The sequence below is a fragment of the Silurus meridionalis genome, chromosome 3 (assembly GCF_014805685.1).
Source record: "Silurus meridionalis isolate SWU-2019-XX chromosome 3, ASM1480568v1, whole genome shotgun sequence".
Taxonomy (NCBI): Eukaryota; Metazoa; Chordata; class Actinopteri; order Siluriformes; family Siluridae; genus Silurus; species Silurus meridionalis.
In genome coordinates, this window is record NC_060886.1 from 32,995,649 (window position 1) to 33,016,583 (window position 20,935).

At 37.9% G+C, this 20,935-nt stretch overlaps 4 non-coding genes across 4 annotated transcripts; 1 reads left to right on the forward strand and 3 right to left on the reverse strand.

The window, feature by feature from the left end:
• Positions 1-13,045: 13,045 nt before the first annotated feature.
• On the reverse strand, positions 13,046-13,118 carry trnak-uuu. The gene has a single exon. It is a non-coding gene; the product is annotated as a tRNA-Lys (tRNA).
• Positions 13,119-15,325: 2,207 nt separating this feature from the next.
• trnal-caa lies at positions 15,326-15,436 on the reverse strand. Its single transcript has 2 exons — positions 15,399-15,436; positions 15,326-15,371 (listed from the first exon to the last, which is right to left on the reverse strand). It is a non-coding gene; the product is annotated as a tRNA-Leu (tRNA).
• Positions 15,437-17,500: 2,064 nt separating this feature from the next.
• trnal-uag lies at positions 17,501-17,582 on the reverse strand. Its single transcript has one exon. It is a non-coding gene; the product is annotated as a tRNA-Leu (tRNA).
• A 2,897-nt stretch (positions 17,583-20,479) lies between these two features.
• On the forward strand, positions 20,480-20,590 carry trnal-caa. Its single transcript has 2 exons — positions 20,480-20,517; positions 20,545-20,590. It is a non-coding gene; the product is annotated as a tRNA-Leu (tRNA).
• Positions 20,591-20,935: the final 345 nt, after the last annotated feature.

Genomic DNA, 20,935 nt, shown 5'->3' on the forward strand with positions numbered 1-20,935 from the left:
CCTAGCATAGTAAGCCTTTAACATGTTTATGTGGCAAACACGAGTTTGGTTTCTATCAGGTGTATTGATCATGTAGTCTGTTTCGCTTATTTTCTTTTCACTACGTAAGGACCATAAAACGAGCAGACAAAGAAGATCCGGGAACTGGTAAAATACTAGTACCTGATCCCTGGCGAAAAGAACGCAAGAACCGCTTTACAGTCATACCTGAGCTTCATGCCCTTCTGCGCAGTGAGTAGAGACTCCTTAGCAAGCGAGCAAGCAGCATGCAAACGATCACGAAAATTACTCACATAATCCAGAACATTTGCTTTGGACTGGAATCAACTGACAACATCTGTTCTTTAAGAACTTTGAGGGCCCTCTTACCTGGTGACCAAAACTAGCTCGGCTGGGCTAAACCCAAGAGAGTCTTGTACAGTTTCTCTTACAGCAAACAAAACCAGAGGAACTCCTCATCCCAGTCTCTAGCTGTCTGCAAAAAGAACTTCACTAAGGCCTTAATAACAACAGGAGCAGTGATTTTCTTAATGGTATCGCCTCTGAATCTAGTAGCTATACACATGATAGTTAACAAATACTGGTTACCCGATTTTGTTTTTGGCAACGGCCCAACACAGTCTACAACCACATGTTCGAACGGCTCACCAATGGCTGGTATGGGGACCAGTGGAGCAGATGGAATGACTTGATTCGCTTTCCAGCCAATTGACAATCATGACAAGCACGACAATAACTGCCACATCCTTTTTAAACCTCGCCAAAAGAAGTGTCTCAGAACACGATTGTAAGTCTTGTTACTCCAAGATGTCAAGTGGATGATCATGCGCTAGAAATAAAACAAGCTGGCGATAAGGAGAGGGAACAACTATTTGATACACTGTATTCCAATCTAAATCCATTTCTGTTTTGGAGGACCATTTTCTCATCAACATGCCATTGTCAATAACATAGGCAACTTTCTGGTCTTTAATCACATCAGAAGAAACAACGGAATTAAAATTAAGAACTAGAGATTTGTCCTTTTTCTGCGCAGCAATAATTTCCTCTCGAGATATAGACAGCTTAGACAAACCTACATCACTCACAGCTACTTTAGAACTCTTCAAATTATCCTTGTGTTCTTCAAATACATCACAATTTTCAGGTTTCCCATCAGAGAAAAGTGGAAGAATAAACGAATCAGACAAATCAACTACATCACCCATCTTTCGAGACTGAGCAGTAACAAGACATGCAGGAAAAACATCAGAGTTAATCACATCCTCTGACTGACAGAAAATATCAGGTTTATCAACAACCTCTAAAACTTTACCACCCGCCAAATCATTCCCAAGGATAAAGTCAACACCGGTTACTGGAAGAGAAGGACGAACAGCAACACGTACAAACCCGGTACATAATTCGCACTGCAGATGTACTGTGCAACGGCACTTTTAGCAACCCATCTCAATACCCTTTACGATGACACTCGAACCACAGGAGGTATCCTCAGAAAAATGTAATTTCTCTGCCACAATAAATGACTGCATCGCACCTGTCTCTAAGCATTTTAATTTCTTTCTGATCCTCACTATTACAAAAAGAAATGAGCCCTTTAAAAATAAAAGGAGTGTAACTGTCATCAATCCTTTCTTCACAAGGCAAAGCAACAGCTGAGTTAAGAGTCTTTACAAATCCAACACTTTTAGGTTGGGATTGCACGTTTAACGCCAAACAATCAGCTATTACGTGACCAGATTTATGGCAATAGAAACACTCACGATTTTCCCGAGATCGTGGACTGGATCTAGAATGAAAACGTGGTGATTGGAGAGAAACAGAGCTTCTGAGTTTTCTCAGCGTGTACAGAAGTGAAAACAGTCTTATGCGTTAAAACGAACTCATCCGCTAACACAGCTGCATGTGACAAAGAAGTTACTTTCTGTTCGTTCAGGTAAACTACAACACGTTCCGGCAGACAACTTTAAACTCTTCTAATAAGACAAGTTCTCGATCGAATCAAAATCTTTCACTTTGCTAGCAGTGCACCACTTATCGAACAGTATTCCTTTTCTCGAGCAAACTCTACAAAGGTTTGTGTAGAATTCTTCTTATGGCCCCTAAATTTCTGCCTATATGCTTCTGGAACTAGCTCATATGCACGAAGGATAGCAGATTTTACGGTCTCATAGTTTAAACTCTCCTCTAGCGATAAGCTAGAGCAAACTTCAGAGCTTTACCAAACAATTTACATTGTAACAGAAGCGACCAAACATCTTTAGGCCACTAAGGGAACAGCATCCGAAAGCATTGAAATAAGAATCTACTTCAGATTCTCTAAATTGGGGTACTAATGCAATATGCTTACTGACGCCAAACGAGGCAGGATGAATCAACCGGAGGAGAAGAATTAGACTCTGGGTCGGGCCAGCGGACCCAGCAGCAGCCCTTTCATCGCCTCCAGATCCAGCTGTCGCAGCCTTACCTGCGTGTCAGCCTCTATTTCAAGCCTGCGCACCTCAGACGCATGGCTATCTCAGCCTGACGTGTTTGAGCTCTCTCTTGGGCATCGGATTGTAACCGAGCCAGGCGGACTTTCAGTCGCGCATCCTCTAGAGTCAACAGAGCTGAGAGAATGGATCAAAGGCGGCAAGCCGCCTTAGCTTGCTGCCCCTCCACTGCAGCAGCAGCTATGCCACTCTGTGGATCCTCATCTCCAACAGTGAGAGGCCCAACAACAACGTCACTACGGCTTCCAACCTGACCGGTATCCACGCCTTCAGCCGTGTCTGACATGGGAGTATTCTTAACTCTACCAAGCGCTCTAGTATTTCACTCTTATGTCTCTTTTAAGACCTTGTCTATTAACAACGATCTGGTAGTGGTCAGCTATCAGGAATAAATCTGGCTTCCGACAAAGATCAATCTGCTCTAATGAAGGAGAAACAATGAAATTCGACAAGCTAAACATGGTCACGATGCACAGCCAGCAAACAGACACTACTGTAATTCCACAAGTCACCTCGTTATACCAACTCAAACACGGTCATATTCCACCAGCATTCACAAAATGGCCACAGTATTTTGAACTATTTGGGAAGATGATGCCGGGAGCCCCATTAAATGTTACGTCTTCTTTTATATGTCTAGGGTGAAGCTGTAACATTCATACTGTGATCCATTCTGTGAATAGGCCAGGGAAAAGGACACGTAAACCGAGTATAATATAAAAGGATTTATTCACACAAGGAGGAACAGGAGGAATGGAGTATATACACAATATTTACACTAATCAGAAAAACCAAGGCATAATAAATAATCCCACAGGAGAGAGAGGCGGAGAGTGGCGCTAAAGAAAAGAACACAACAAAACCAACTACCTCAGTAATAAACCACTAACCTAACACTAAACAGAATTCTTCCGCGCCTATACTAGCTTACCTACTCTAAACTAACAAAAATACAGACGTAGCACACACTCCTAGCTAGTGTCTCTATACATAGTATCACCTACGTGTTGCAAGATGTAAGTCACGTGACATACTACCTGCCCAACACTCCTGGGGAAAACACAAGGGTTGTTGTTAGAATAAAATTACTCAAAACAAACACGATAACATTCAACGAATGTGATACAAACAATAAGCAAGCAATGCTCCAAACACAACACAGCAAAAACAAATGGTGCTCATGGTGCTCTCTCCAATGTCCCTGCAGTCCTCTTTTTAAACCCCAACAGTTTACTGGATTGGCCACAGGTGCAGTCAGGTCACACACGCTGATTATCTCTCCAGCCAATTGCAGTCCAAAGGGGGCGGAACCTTGAGAAATTGACAGGAAGGTAAACCAATAGAGAGAGACAAACACCCACACACACACACAAACATCCAATGGGACGTAACAAGGGGATTTCAGTCAGCATCAGGGGGTAATTTTGCTGGTGTCGGCATAAAGACTAACAGCAGTGTGTAAGAGCAGTGTCTCTGTTGTGTTACAGCTCCATCAACACTTTAATCTCATAAGGAGCGTGAGACTGAGAGGAACCACCACATCCAGAGTCCACCCACATCCAGCTCAAGTTCCAGCTGTGGAGGAGAAACCAGCTGCAGCTCAAGTTCCAGCTGTGGAGGAGAAACCAGTAAAGTTTAAAATCCAGTTAAAGCTTCTTCAGCATCTGTGAGTAAAGTCCAGATCTACAAGGACACTACATAACAACACACACACACACACACACACACACACACACACACACACACACACACACACACACACACTATATTTAGTAGTTATAATTGGGGATTATTTTAGTAATCGAGTTTCTACCAATTACTCAATCGTTTATTTGAGTAATTGGATATAAGACGGTCTCTTAAAATGAACAAGTAATTTGTTTCCTTTTAGACAAAGATTTTATTGCTTAAATTGCACTCTGTGAAAACTAAACCCATTTAGAGCATTCAATTGCAAATACAAATATATAAATAAAAAATTATAAATGAACTCTGACTTTTTCTCGTAAACATCCAACATTTCTGGTGCCTCCACCAGTAACCATGTTGTGGGTCTGAAGTTAACTTGGAAAAAAAAACTTGTAATTGGAAATTTTTTTTATGTACGGCTTAATAAGGATGACCAGATTCGGCGGTGCTCGTCAGAAAGGTGTCACCAAGATGAATAGAAACCTTTGCCATCTCAGTGCACCAGTGCAAAAGCTTTTTATTGCCCAATGTGGGGAAGGAATTAAATACGCTGAGATTAAGAATCTCACGCTCTACGCCGAGCACATCATTTAATTCTCCACGTCACATGGACTTCATGCAAAACACACGCCAGCTACTGACTGGCAGTTTAAGAATAACCAGAGCCGAATGTGGTTTATCCAAAAAACTAAAGGAGACTCCAAAGACAGGTCTCTGTGCCGCAATCGATTACTGCAATGGCCTGTTATCCATAATGTCAGTAGTTCAAACCCATCCAGACCTGTGGTGGCTTTAGTTAGACTCTAAAGTGCTGCTGAGCTTCATGATCATCTCTACTGAACATAAGCGGAGGACTGAGTGATTGTTGCTGGCAGGTGGTGCATCTGGGAAAAATGCTTTAAGGGTTTGTTCTTGAGTCAGTGCAGTTCGGAAGGTGGTTGCAAAAATGATGTTTGAGGTCTGATTTTCCGACTGAGAGCTCGCCGTCCTGTTCCGCAAAAGTGAGGTTTTTAACATGCTGACACGTGTAGTTACGTTCCTGTTGAAAAACAATATATAAAATATAAAAGACAATATCTGCTGCTGTGATGGCCCGAGAGGTAAAGGCATTAGACTCGAAATCTAATGGGGTTTTAGCTCTCAGTAAATGTGTTGTATAAACCCACATATTGCTAAGGGTACAATGAAGTTCAAGAGGAAGTGAAACCTGTATAGCAATTATGTTGGAAACTGGATTATCTGCACTTCTTTTGTGCTTAAAGAATTGTGCTGTGCTCAGCAGGAAAACTCAATGGGACTCAAACTGTCTTGTGTTTAATGGTGAAAAAGTGCCAAAGTCTGTCAGAGACACTTTCAATTCTAAATGTTTCTTTTTAGGTGAAATTGTAGACAAGTCAAGACATTGCAGCAAACTTCATCACCGCTGCGATGGCGAGTGGTTAAGGCGTTGGACTTGAAATCCAATGGGGTTTCCCCACGCAGGTTCAAATCCTGCTCACAGCGTTTCATCAATGTGTGATAGTAGTTTATTGTTAAGTCTTTACTGTGTGAAGTGAACGATATACAGAAGTGTTTCAGCATAGAAAGAAATGTTAGAAACAAACATAATCTGTTTTACTTGAGGTGAAAGTTGTTTTGCTGGGACGAGGAGGAAGTCCATTAAAACTCACATTATCTCTTTAGGAAACATGATTCATCTTGTGCTTTCTACAAGATCAAAAAGGTTCAAAAAGATCTTGTGAAACTTCTTGTTTCAAAAGAATATGTTTCATATCACTTCACTTCTGCCCTCAGACTCTCACTAGTGTACAGAGATGATTGTGGATTAAACATATTAATGTGTGAATGTTAGATTTTGCAATGTTTCTTCTTATTTAGATCTGTAAAAAATACCAAGAATAAAAGGTAAATAAAACCTGTTTTCCACACTCTTTATTGTTCTTTTACCAGGTCGTAAGTGTTCCACCTGCTGCAAGTGTTCCACCTGCTTTACTCCACTCCTACTGCTGTAGCGCCCTCTACCTCCACCCCACCATTATACAGCCTGCACTTACATTATCACTGCTCATTCATTATTTTCATATTTCAGTATTTACTCCACACGCAATTATCTCTGGAACGTCCCCAAAGCCTTTTATAGTCATATTGTCTTTTATTGAATAGAAGATCATTTGTGTTTTCTTTAAAAGGGAAATCAGATCTTTACATTTCCAGCACATGTGTGATTTTACATGATTTTACAAAGTCACGGTTTGGTGGATCCTTCAGCAACAATTCAGCAGCCAAACCTAATGTAAATGTACCAATGCAGATTCCTGTAATTTAAAAAGATCTTCATATGTCATTATCATCATCATTATTATGCTTAAGTTCATAATATACAATGTGTCTTTACAGCCTGGTAGTCAAAGTTCATCTCCTTCAGCCAGTCCTTCATCTGCATCCAGACCTGCTGTTTCTTCCAGTTCTGCTCCTTTAACCATTTCTTCCTGGTGTTTTGAGTCACTCAGAGACTTGATATTATTTTACCATTTATTTTTGTGGATTTACTACTATTATAATCTATAGTTATTTATCATTAGGTTGTTGTTTCAGACCCAATTAGGATCATTTTTTAAATCTTTGTACTTGATTATATCTATTGTTAAATAACCTTTATTAATATATACATTGATTTGTAATATTGTAGCATTTTCAGTAATTAAAAATAAAATGTTTTATTGTTTATAGAACAGTGACTCGTGAATTATTCTGTGAACCTGCTGAACCCATTATCATCCTCATTATTATTATTATTATTATTATTATTATTAAGTAGAATATAAATATAAAAGATAAATACAGAACATGTCCCATATAATGAAAAGAGACTTTTGTTAAAAAGTGTTAAAGGTTAAATAAGTACATTAACAAAAGAAATAAACATGCATTTTATGCACTTTATTGGAATTTCAGTAAAAAATCAGTCAAATCACAAAGATATTAATGAACATGAGTGACAAGTGATGTATTTTTATTCACATCATCAGTATTTGTGTGCACTATTGAGGGATTCGAACCAGCGTCATTCACATCAGAGATTCTCTCTGGGAAGCACAAAAGGCAGTTTGCTATAAAATATATACATCAATCTGCCAACAACCATAAGAAATGTGCAAGACATGTTTCCATTACCTTTTCTTTTTCTTCCATTTTCAATTTTTCTTTCTCTTTTCCTGTTTTCCTTCTTTCCTTCTTTTCCCTCTTCCCACCCCTTAACAGACTATTGATCCCAGCTTCACACAGCTCACATCCTCAACTCTCAGTCTCACACTGCCCTCTAGCGGCACTATCCGGACGTGCTTTATGCTCCATTCTGTACTAATGTGACTTCTGTTTGTGTTTTTTAGCAGTGATTCTCAATCTTTTCTGCCATTTACCACTTCAGAGGGTGGATTTTAAACCCACTTGTCCTCTGTCACCTCAAAAAAGATAATGAAATAATTCAAGTTAAAAAATGTCTATTTTATTAAACTATCCAATTCTAAATTATCATCAACTAGCATCAAAAACAAAAATAGAGAAAAGAAAGGTGTAATTGTGTTATCACTTTGCCTTTCTGTCACTTTGCAATCTGTGTAAAATAGAGCAAATGCATTTCATACATCTTTTAACAAGTGAGTTGTAGACTTGATTCTGTCACTCTCAAGTCATGTTTAATATTGAGATGAGATCTGTATTTAATTTTCAGTTTAGCAACATCTAAAAAGTTTCAGAGATAAGATGTGGCAAAAGGAACAGGATAACACAAACCACAATTATATTTTCTTTAAAGCTGAATTTTTGGTTTATTGCTCCTACCATCTCGTTTTTGTCTGTTTGTGCTGAATGACCTGTTTGTTTGTTTTTGTGATTAATGTCACACATTTATCCATTGAATAGATTTTCACAACATTGTTTGTGCTGCTTTGTGTGTATGAACTTTATTCATAGTGAAATTTATTAATGAAGAACAAATAAATAAATAAATAAATCCTGCCGTTCATTGCGCCCACCTGTCATATCTTTATTCTCCACTAGAGGCCCACACTTTGAGAACCACTGAGCTAGGCTAACGAGCGGCTAACTAATCTTAGCTTTAATAGTCTTCATCCTCAGTCTAAATATTCTACATTTAGTGAGTTATAAACACAATATAAGTGTCTGACGAATGTATTTGGTTTTGGTCAACTTTAATTAAATATTCTAAGAAACTAGCTAACACAAAAACAGCACTAGCAAACCCGGCTAGCATGAGGCTAATGATGATGTCTCCTACACCATTAGCGAAAGGTCCATTTCTGCTCACTGCAACATTTCTGGAAATATTATCTCTCATTTTGTTCTTTATTTTTTAGTCAAATTTAGACTAAACGGAGCTCTTTACAGATATGGTGTGGAAAAGTCACGTGTCCCAATACATTTGGTCAACAGTGTAGATCAGACGCAGGATGTAGAATCACTGAAAGCATTTTAAATGGGATTCATTGGTCTGTTTTGTGTACATGCAGGATTCAGGAGCATTTTTATTTTTTATCATATTGATATTTAAAGTTAGTTTTGTATTAAACTTGTTCAAACCTAGAAGCCTTTTTCTAAGACGCACCACCCAGTAACAGTCACTCGTTCCTCCACTTGCTCTCAGCTCAGGTTGGTGTGCAGCACGGCAGCACTTGGTGTCTAACAAAAGCCACTATCACGTCCCTGAGGGGCCTCGAACCACCAACCTTTCAGTTAACAGCCAAAGCTGACCGATTGCACCACAGAGACTTTGGCATTGTTTTTTTTGGTAATTTTGAAAGCTACATTGGCACATAAACATTAAAAAAATAAACCCTGTGTCTCTGATTGTATTATTCCACATTCTACTGGATCCACTGCAGTTTACTGGGTGGCACCTAAAACATCAGATCCCGGGAGATGCACAGGGTAAAACTCAGACACACACACACACACACACACACACACACACACACACACACACACACACAAAAACCCTCACCACAACCGATAATTCAAACCACATACAGAAAATAAACTCCTGAAATGTTTAATTAGATTTATTAATAATAACAAAAATACAAATGCAATACCTGTGCCTTCTTTGCTAAAATATACATAATTTTGAAATATTATTTGTACCTTTGTGTGTTTGCATCTATTAGATTTTATTATTTGAAATCTTTGTAGTTTTTCCGGTAATCAAAAATAAAATGTTTTATTGTTCATATAACAGTGACTCGTGAATTATTCTGTAAACCCACAGCGTCTTCTGTGTTGCCTGTCCAGAGTAAAAACAACCCTATGTATTCACAATTCAAGTTTCAGTGACACGTCAAATAATGTCACAGTTAAAGTATGTTTAAACCAATGTTATTTGCATGGGAGGATCATGGGAATATCTTTTGGGTTCAAACAAAGACGACTATTGTCACAGCCATTTGTTGGTCAAAATTACCACCATAAAGGATGCTTACCACAGTGAGACTAAAGCATTATATACTCATGTATGGGTAAGATAGGAAAACATCTGGAATATCAGAGGAAGAGTCATGGCATTTTGACATTAACCCTCTGGAGTCTGAGGGTGTTTTTGACCCCTTGAGAGATTTTGACGTGCTCTTACATTTGGTTCTTTTTAGTTGCTTTTAAAATATATTATTGACTTATTACACTGTATTCAGAACAAACTGGGCTACCATAATATGTAAACAACTTATATGTGTTTGTATTTTGACAAAATAAGGTTTATCGTGGTTTTTGAAAAAGCAAAAAATAAAACTCACTGAAATAAGGCCACAAAACCGATAGTAAACATGTTTTCCCAAGACTTTTTGAGAACAGAGCTTCTAATGTAGGTTTTTTTATTTTTAATCATGTGAAAATCATTCTGCCTGCTCATTCACCTTAAACAATACTTTGATTTAAAATTTAAAAACACTTTCTACTTTGAAAGGCCATATGCGAAGAGGCGTCGACATGATGTGACTGACAGCTTCAGAGACAATGGGTCACATAATGAGCTGTCGATTACATAATAAGCTGTGGATCACTGAGCCAGGATCTGAGTGAGAAGTACAGTACTACAACAAAGAATGTGTTTCCTTTGTGTTTATTAAAATACACATTAGCAAGGACAGCATTAAAAGGGAATTGTGTAACAATAAAACAATACAGTACAGTATGTATAAAAATAAAGATTGCAACAAAAACAATACACTACAGTAGGGTTCTGCAAATCCTAGCCTGTAGGGCTACAATACTATGCATTAATCAATAATAGTGTATCCATTTGAGGAATCGGCAAGAACAAACAACTTGAACCCCACTTAGTTGGCATGGCTTTCATGTACTGTGTCCTCCCAGTGTTAGCTTTGCATGCTACCGTCCTCTCATCCACAGCTAAATGTCTACTAGGATGATAAATTGCTTTGCATGTCTTACGGATTGTGTACATTCCACGAAATTGTCCTGTATCTGTCCCTTGACATAATTGTTGCTGGAAAGGGAACTGTGAAAATACTGCTCTGTCTCCAGTAGTCTATGATGGAGGGCAACTTTACCATTGCCATGTAAAATAAGAGCTTAATGTAGCGATACACCAGCATTGAGGACGAGGGACGAGGTTTGTGAAAACGTGGCTCCCAAAAAAAGTTGCCTCTCTCTCAATACAAAAATAGATGTAAATGCTTTGCATGTCTTACGGATTGTGTACATTCCACGAAATGTTCCTGTATCTGTCCCTTGACATAATTGTTGCTGGAAAGGAACTGTGAAAATACTGCTCTGTCTCCAGTAGTCTATGATGGAGGGCAACTTTACCATTACCATGTAAAATAAGAGCCCAATGTAGCGATACATCTCACTCACGGTTACATCTCTCCATTTGTATTTGCGTCCTTGGCTATTGACTTGGCAGCTTGAGCATTTGGGTTGTGGCACAGAGTTGACAACACTGTCTGGGGAAAAACATTTTAAATAGACTACATGGAGAATGAGAGTCAGAAGACCTCAGTTGAGGTTCAGGTTCACGTACAGGCAGGAATCGCAGAGTCTGTGGAACTGTGTCGTTATCTGTCTGATCCTTCCATGACATGGTGGACTGTCTGTGTGCTGCCTTTGCCCTTTTGGAGCAGGTGCTTGATCACATCTGTTTATAAAACACACACACGAACATCACTAATTGTGTCATTGGTAAAGTTGTTTGCATATGTCATACAATGCAATAATGATTCAAACTAAATATAATTTAAGAAAATATAAAATATGTACTTACTCAGGATGATTCTTGGTCGAACTCAAAATGGAGCGACACCTGCGTGGCCTGGTGTGAGTTTCCAGTGAAGGCAGGGGTGATGCAGCCACACTCCTAAAAATAATCAAACAATATATTTTAGGATGATGAATAAACTTGAACAAAATATATTTGTTAGCATGCATTGTACAGCCTATAGGCCTATTTGTTGATGGGCAATAGGACAGATAAATGTTTGTTGATGGGCCATAGACCATAATGCATCTCAGACATTTACACCATCACCATTTACAGCTGAGCAAATAATATTGTCATTGATAAAGTTGTTTGCATATGTCATACAAAGCAATAATGATTCAAACTAAATATATTTTAGGAAAATATAAAATATGTACTTACTCAGGATGATTCTCGGTCGAACTCAAAATGGAGCGACACCTGCGTGGCCTGGTGTGAGTTTCCAGTGAAGGCAGGGGTGATGCAGCCACACTCCTAAAAATAACCAAACAATTTATTTTTTCAGTATTTTTGATGAATATATATTTGATAAATATAGTATTCTTGAACAATATATATTTGTTAGCATGCATTGTACATATAGCATTTACACCTCAGCATTTGGGAACATCTCTGCTAGCTAACACTACATAACAGCCTTTCAGGATGATCATTGACACCAACCAAAACTGACCTGAGGCTAAAATATAACTATATAACGTCAACAATATTTAGAGCATACAATCACAAACAGTTAATGTTACAAATGAGCAGATATTGGTGGATATTTGTTGTAACATTAAAAGGCAATGCTGACAAAAGCGAGGCAGCGATGTCTACAAACAATATGAGTTTTATATGATCAGAATGTAAGACTAAATAACTTACTCATCATAGCAACTTGCTGGAAAGTCCTCGCTCTTCAAAATGCAAACGCTCCTCGTCGGAATCGCAATCATCTTCAGATGAAAAGGTAAATTCTCTGCCATTGTTTTATGCCACTGTCCGGGGCGTGTGTGTGTGTGTGTGACTCAACGTGTGAACTGTTTTACCTGTGAATAGTGGAGGGGCGTGCCGGCTCGCAGCTCATTATCAGATAATGAGCTGCGGTGGAAAATCTGTGCTTCTACTTGGTTTTACATGATTTACATTTATTGAAAACATATGTTTTTTTATTTCGACTTATTCTAAAACTACACACTTTAAGCTGTCTAAAGATATATTTTTTATTTCCGTGTGTCGGCTGTTGGCCGAGTCTCAGCGCTTTTTAATGACGCGTTTCTAAACAAAGTTTACGCAGATAAAGGTGACAGATGGCGCACCCTGACTATTTTATTCATTTAAAAAAAATACAACGTTTTGTTAATTTAGTGGGCATACACAAATGAAAGTAGACCCTTTACAGATTTAAATGATGTATTACTTTGACATTTCTGATCAAATATGACCGAGCAGTTTCAGCTCTTTTTGCTGGCATCTGAAAAAAAAGCATGTTTGGGCGCCGGCGGTAATTCAGACTCCAGAGGGTTAAGGGAAGATTCAGACAAACTTTTGATTTTCCACCAATAAGAACCACCAACCGTTAGCTTTTTAACACCCGAACAGGGACTTGAACCCTGGACCCTCAGATTAAAAGTCTGATGCTCTACCGACTGAGCTATCCGGGCTCTGCTCACATGTCTGCTGTTGCGACACCTAGCCTCAATAAAATACTTGTCTTTGTGCAAAAAAACAAACTTGAAAACAAACTTTACATTTCATCACAGAACAAATGACTGACACTAAGTTCATTATTTCACTGTATGGTGTAACAGATTGTTTCCTGTACATATGAAAACTAACTCCTGAATCTTAATTACACCAACAATCAGGAACTTTAAAAGCGGAAAATATCAGAGACTGCAACGTGACCATCAGACTCCATTTGTCATTACAAACGTGACGAGAAACATGCAAAGCCAACTCTGTGCCATGAGGCAGGTTCCTGCAGCAACTATGACCTTTTGGCACAACGTTAGCGCATCTGAATCCAGATCCGAACATTGTGTGTTCAAATCACGTCGAGGTCATGGTTGCAGCGCTCTTGCTTTGTGGCCTCTTTTAGCAGCTGTTCTATCCTTGATTGTCTAATGTGGAGACTGAATTTGTCCAAAGTGGAGTCTGTCTCATCAAATTAACATTACTATATTATAACCCTCCTATAACATGTTACCAAGCTTTGTCAGGTTTGACGCGCTAAAGGACTTGGAGGAGATGAACTGAGATGATCAGCCAAAGGGAAATTAAAATGTATCTTTATTTTAAAACTGTTATGGATTATAAATTAATATCCTTCTAAAAGTTGCTAAGTAACACCGTGACATCATTGTGCGATGACGTCATTTCGTCGTTGATGTGCAAGACTGCGTCTTTATGTTACAAAGTATATAGAAAATGTAGTACAGTAAAACCCCATGGTACAAACAACCTATAGTACGAGCAAACGGAGATACGAGCGACCTTGCTCGCAAAATTTTACCCTATTTCACTAGCAAATTTCGAAGGCACGAGCAAACCTATGCTGCAGATTCCCCGTTTTCGGCGGAGTGAAGCATCAGTCGCTTAGATGATGACGTATCACTCGGTCGCTCTCGTTGTTCAGTGCAGCAAAAACATAAATTTTTTTTTTTTGTGTTATATTTTATTTCACTAGAAATCTTGAAAATGTCCCCAAGAAAATCAGTGATGGTGCTGCGAAAACAAAAGTAAATAGAATTACCATGGAAACTGAGAAGGTTACGAGCATGTTGCGCATCTCACACTCGCAATCAGCCACTACCACATGAGTAAGTGTTCAATTATGTTTACATTACGGTAATTTGCAGTGTATTTGTTTGTTAAAATTGGCTACAAATACTTTTTAAGTGCAGAAATAAGCGATCGAATGAGATCTCGGAACGGATTAAATCGCTTTTATATTCATTCTTATGGAGAAAATCAGTTTGAACGTACGAGCAAATGGACCTGCGAGCAATTTTCAAGAACAATTATGCTCGTACAATGAGGTTTTACTGTACAGAGTCTCTGTATCTTCTGAGCAGCGCTGCAGCGCCCCCTGTCACCAAACAGGTGAACACTTCCCAAGGAAGAACAATCAATCAATCAGTGTATCGTTCAAGGCTGGTCAGGGAGCATTGATGGATACAGATAAGACACTATACAGTGCATTTGAAGAAATAACATTCACTTGTTTTGAGGTCAGTGTTACTCTGATATAATTTTTTTTTTTTTTTTTTTTTTAGAACGATCACAAAACAATGAATTTTCTCAAATTGTCGGGTAATCTCAGCAAAATATAATAATTATTATATAAATTGTAAATTGTATGTGTTATGTTCAAAAATAGATTAAATAAAAAAAGGTGCATATGACATACATATTAGGTCTAAACATAAGTCATCGATTTTAGATGCATCTTCAATGGAATGAATTTGTGTAGGCAGAACACATCAATAAAAAGGAACTACATACCTGTTTTTACTAACGAGCCTTACTCCCTTTCCACTTGATCTACTGAACACACAACATATGTACCTTTCTCCTCTCCATCATATCAGCTACCTCTCTCCCTTTACCAGTAATAGTGATTGGGACCGGCACTAAGAGTGCACTGGCTTGTGCAACCCTATTGGCTGGGTTTTTCCTATCGATCTGTCTAATTTATATATCCATCTTCCTGCTAGTCTGTATTAACAGTTTTTTCTGGCTGTTTTTTTGTCTGTTTTTCCCACTATTTGGTAACCATCTACTTGTTTATTCTGTATGTCTGTGTTTGAAAGACAAAGGGGAATAATTATTTCATTATTGTTTTGATTTCTAATGAAAATAAAGTCACTGTCAGAAGTGGGATTCGAACCCACACCTCCATGTGGAGACCAGAACACTCAGTTTCCTGGAAGGTATAGAACCTTGAGTCTGGCGCCTTAGACCGCTCAGCCATCCTGACATACAAGCATGTGTTTCTTATCCCCTTAGTGGCTGATAAAACTATTTTTACAAGTTTCTGTCTACTTGTTTGTCTTACCTATTCTGCTTTTTGTGTTTCTCATCTATCTACATCAGTCTTATCTTTTTTTCTGTCTGAATGCATATATATGCCTGCTCATCTTTCCTATCAATCTATTGATCTCTAATTTATATATCCATCTGCCTGAAAATAAAGTTACTCTCAGAAGTGGGATTTAAACCCATGCCTCCATGTGGAGACCAAAACACTCAGTTTCCTGGAATGTATTGAACCTTGAGTCTGGTACTTTTAAATATTACTCTGTCTGTCTGTCTATCTGTCTATCCACCCAGCCATCTGTTTGTCCGCCTTTTGTCTATCTATCTGCCTGTCAGGCTTATATTTTTTCTGAATGCCTTTCTGACTGCTTGTCTTTCCTATCTACCATGCTGTCTGTCTGTCTGTCTGTCTGTCTGTCTGTCTGTCTGTCTGTCTGTCTATCTATCTATCTATCTATCTATCTATCTATCTATCTATCTATCTATCTATCTATCTATTTTTATAGCTGAGCAAAGAAAAGACATGGTGAATAAACGTGTGTTGCACTGGAGGATTAATTTCGCCTCTTTTATATTTATTTATTTATTTATTTATTTATTTATTTATATTTTAATTAAAAATGATCAAACAGAAATGTTTTATACAAAAAAACTAATAAAAAATTTTGTTACCTAGTAAATGTATCTAGGCAGAACAACAACCATATAGAACACAAGCAGAGAAAAGATGATGATGATCAGGAATGTCTCTGTTCTCAGTCATGTTTACATCACTGACTCCCTCTGTCTCATTCATGTTAACCCCAAACTCTTGTTGCCTTCTGACTGCTTATTGTTGACTTCGTAAACCAGTCTACATCTGTGGTGTGTAAGAGCCAAACAGAAAAATTGCCATTGGTTTCTCTTTGATGCACGCAAGCCACAGTGGCCTTAAGGCAGAACCTTGTGTAGTCATGGCTAAGTGGGTAAGGTGACGGATTTAAAATCCGTTGGAGTTTTCCTGCACCATGTTAAAATCTTGCCTACGTTTGTGATCTTCGTTTCTTACACATTTCCCACAGCTTGTTCTGCCAGAACACAGCTCTTTAACACTGAAGCAGAACTATTTTAAGTCAACCCCGTAGATAATTAAACCGCAAACGAAATACGTCTTCTATATTTGCGTGTTCAAGTCTTCTGTTGCTTGTTTGATACTGAAATATTTTGGCAAAATTTCACTGAATATCGAAGACTCATCCAAATGCTTGAGCATGTCTTTGGACAAAATAGTTGAAACCTCGCTGTGACACACCAGTCTAGCTTTCATTTGACATCACTGGCTTGAACACTTGTTTTGTTATCATGATAGTTAAGCATGGTCTCTTATTTGAACAGAATCTGGGTCCAGGAATGGCACAAAAGTGTGCAGCTGTGTGGCTAAATCTGTGTGTAAATAAAGTGCAAAGGGAAAAGAATGCAATGTCTTATCTGCTAGTATCCTCAGATTCTTTATTTTTTCATTTCTATAGTGGCATTTTATCTTAATAATTCAATTAGGAGATGGATCATTGATTAACCATGACACTCTTATTTACAGCGTTTGTGAAAGAAAAAGTGTCACATAAAAGTAAATCAGTGTATTGCATAATGTGAACAAGTAAAAAGGACAGATATCACAACAATGCTGTACAGAGTACACTGATCTGCATAATCCAGTCCTTTATTGTTTTCTGAAAATAAGCTTAGTATGTGTGTTTGGACCTATCTGGTTGTTCAGAAAATAAATACAAATCATTACTTTTGACTAAAAAGTCTAAACTTGACAAACTAAAAGAAAAACTGTGAGCAGTGCAGGATAACCTTTGTATTCTATTTGACAAGAGCTCGTGAGACTGTTTAACATAGAGCTAAACGAGCACCTTTGACTAGCATTTACAGCGACCCCGATCTCGATGGATCTAGGGTTTGGACCCGCTGATTAAATTCTGCAGTATTTACGGAAGGAGATTTGACCAAATTTATAAAGTGGCAGCGGTGGGATTTGAACCCACGCCTCCAAAGAGACTGGAGCCTAAATCCAGTGCCTTAGATCACTCGGCCACGCTACCGGTAGATAAGCTCTGAGATAGGACTGCCAGCTTGTGGAGGAGATGCTGTTGCGGCATGCACAAAACATGCTTAACAAAAGACTTTTGTTTGAGAACAAAGAAATAAAAAAACACACAACAGGCTGTGCAGAATTGGCAGTCCATTGCATTTCCCTCTGATTGTCAACAATCATCCACATATAATAACAGGATTCAGACACAAGTTTTTTTGCCACTGTCGTTTTGCCACAGCTGCAACGATCCATCATGAAAACAGACAACCTTTACAAAATAGACAGCAACAAAAACAGCTTCAGAAATTCCTCTAAAGGTAGCGGCACACTTGCGTCGTCTGCCAATGGTAAATTTTGGTTTGTTGTCTCAGTTGGGCTCTTGATGTCACTGGAGGCATTTAAGTGGACAGCAAGAAAGAAGGGGAGCCACAATCCCTAAAAAGCCATTGGAGACAAGATGTCATAATGCTTACGCAAAACCACACAGCTTTGGAATTTCCTCTAAACAGTCAAGTATGGCTTTACTGACAATCATTATATCCTGAAGCCTTGTGATAGAAATAGCAACAAAGCTAGAAGTTGCTATAAATCAGCAACTTATATACAACCTTGCGACAAGGGTGGGACTCGAACCTACGCGTGTAAAGCACAATGGATTCGCAGTCCATCCCCTTAACCTTTTTTTTTTTTTTGAAAATACATTTCCAAGTGAAAATACATCAGGTTAAAAGGCTCTCAACCTCCCAGAGCATAAAAATCACAATTATTTTGACATTCTTTTCATTTTGTTAAAAATCTTCTAAAACCTTAGTGACTTACTGCGTAAAAACTTCATATTTCATATGAAATTCATATATATTTCCATCTTCTTTAAAATAATAGAACAAGTATTTAACATTTCTTTCAAATTTCCTTTTGAAAACAAACCAGACATCCATTATAAATTTGTTCTCTCTTTGCTACCACCCGTCTTTCCCATATTGCACTCTTCATCATTTAGAAGTGTTTTGTTTTTCAATTTTACAATAATTGTTTTACATTTCCTATTAAAATCCTCTAATTCTTTACAGTATAAAAACAGGTGTAAAAATCCCTCAGCATCATCATTACAAACTTTGCATGAAGCGGACTGTTCCATTCCAGTTCTATTCAAAATTGCATCTGTAAAAATAGCCTTATGTCTGATCAAATATTCTGAGTGCTGCAACTTTATTTGTATAAATTTCCCCTCCATATTCCTCCATATACTGTCTTCTTTTAAATCTTTAAACGTGCGCAACCAATATTCATTTGCAACAGGTCTCTTAAAAACAGCGTCTCTAAAAAGGCAATACAACATTTTCACAGAACATGTTTTAAAAGCAAACACTTTTCCTCCGAAACTCACATTCACATCTTTTTCTTCTTTGCCTTCTTCCATGTTTTCAATTCTTTTTAGTCATTCTTGAGGTATAGAGTTCTTGATTACATCATATTTATTTTCTATTTCTTGTCTGCTAAAATCCTCCTTTGCCTCCTCCATTATGTCCACAATGTATTGTGTTGGTAAAAACCCTCTTTGAATTCATATAAAACATCTCTTACTTTCATAATACCCACATCCCACCATTTCTTAAAGAATATCTCTTTCCCCTGATTTAAAATGCCATTGTTTAAGAATAAAGACTGATTTAAAATGTTCTCTTTTTCTTGTGGATTAAAATGTACATGAGATAAAAAATTGCCCCAGGCCCTCAAGAGTTCTTTATAAAAGTCTGGCAACCCCTCAGTCATTCAGTTCTTTTTTTTATCCACAGTATGTTGTTTCCAAGATTGAAGTTGCTACACTTATTTAAGAAAAAACCCATTGTTGCTTTCCATGCCACCTTGTTTACCTTATTCCTTTTTTTTTTTTTTTGTTCCACATCCATTAACTCCAGTCCTCCCTTCTTTACTGCTCCTATTAAAGTGTTGTATGCAATTCTTGCGGGCTTCCCTTCCCCTAAAAAACATCTTTTCAGCCTTTTTTTCTGCCCACAACGGCATAGTTGATCTGTATAAAATGTACCACAGTTCAAAAATCATTGAGACGTTAAGAACTAAAACTTTCTCTTTTAGTGTTAATGTTCTCATTTTCCAAAATATCAACCTCCTTTCAATCCCTCCTAATATTTCCTCCCACATTGTTTCTTCTGCTGTCTTTTCATCCCTCCCCATTAAAACTCCTAAAATCTTTATTTCTTTTGCTTCCATAAAAGTAAAATGCTCCATTAAAACCGCCGCCCTTCCGAATCTCATGTACACCTTTTTATCCTCGTTTATTTTGGCTCCTGATCTCCTGCAGAACTTTTGTATGATTTGCATTGCTTTTTCACCCTCCAGATCTTTGACTAATAGCGTTGTGTCACTCGCACACTGAAATATTTTATTATTTTCTCGATGCCTAATCCTTTTATTACTTGCTCTTGTTTTATAGTTAGTCCTAAAGGTTCCGCAATTAAAGAATATAAAAGTGCTGACAGCGGCATCCTTGTCTTATTGATCAGATTATTTTAAAACACTGTGTTAAAAACTAATTAAGTACATGTCAAAGCCCAAACTTCTTCACTGTAACTTGAGTAAAAAATTATAGTCAGAACTTCAACTTTTACCAGAGTCTTTTAAAACATGAATATCTGTACTTCTACTTAAGTGAAGGATGTGTGTACTTTTGCCGCCTCTGCAAGCAGGCAGATGGATAGATTAAATAGATAGATATTAATCGATAGGAAAGATGAGCAGGTAAATAGGCATTCAGACAGAAAAACAAAAGACTTACATAAATAAGAAACACAAATAGAAGAATAGAGAAGACAAACAAGTAGACAGAAATTTGTAAAAGTAGTTTTTTCAGCCACTAAGGGGATAAGAAACACATGCTTGTATGTCAGGATGGCCGAGCGGTCTAAGGCGCCAGACTCAAGGTTCTGTACCTTCCAGGAATCTGAGTGTTCTGGTCTCCACATGGAGGGGTGGGTTCAAATCCCACTTCTGACAGTGACTTTATTTTCATTAGAAATCAAAACAATAATGAAATAATTATTCTCCTTTGTATTTCAAACACAGACATACAGAATAAACAAGAACATGGTTACCTATTAGTGGGAACAACAGGCAGAAAAACATGGCAGCATCAGTCGAGGATCTGGCAAAAAGTGTAACTGAGTTTCGGGAGACAAAAAGGTATCACTAAAGGATCAAATAAACAAGTCCTTTATCAATCTTTATCTTTATCAGATAACAGACAAGTATATATACACACTGGATAAAACCAGAGCTTAAACTGTTCCTGGTTGGGTAAGAGAACATAGTAACCAGGGATGTGTGAACCCAGACAAACAC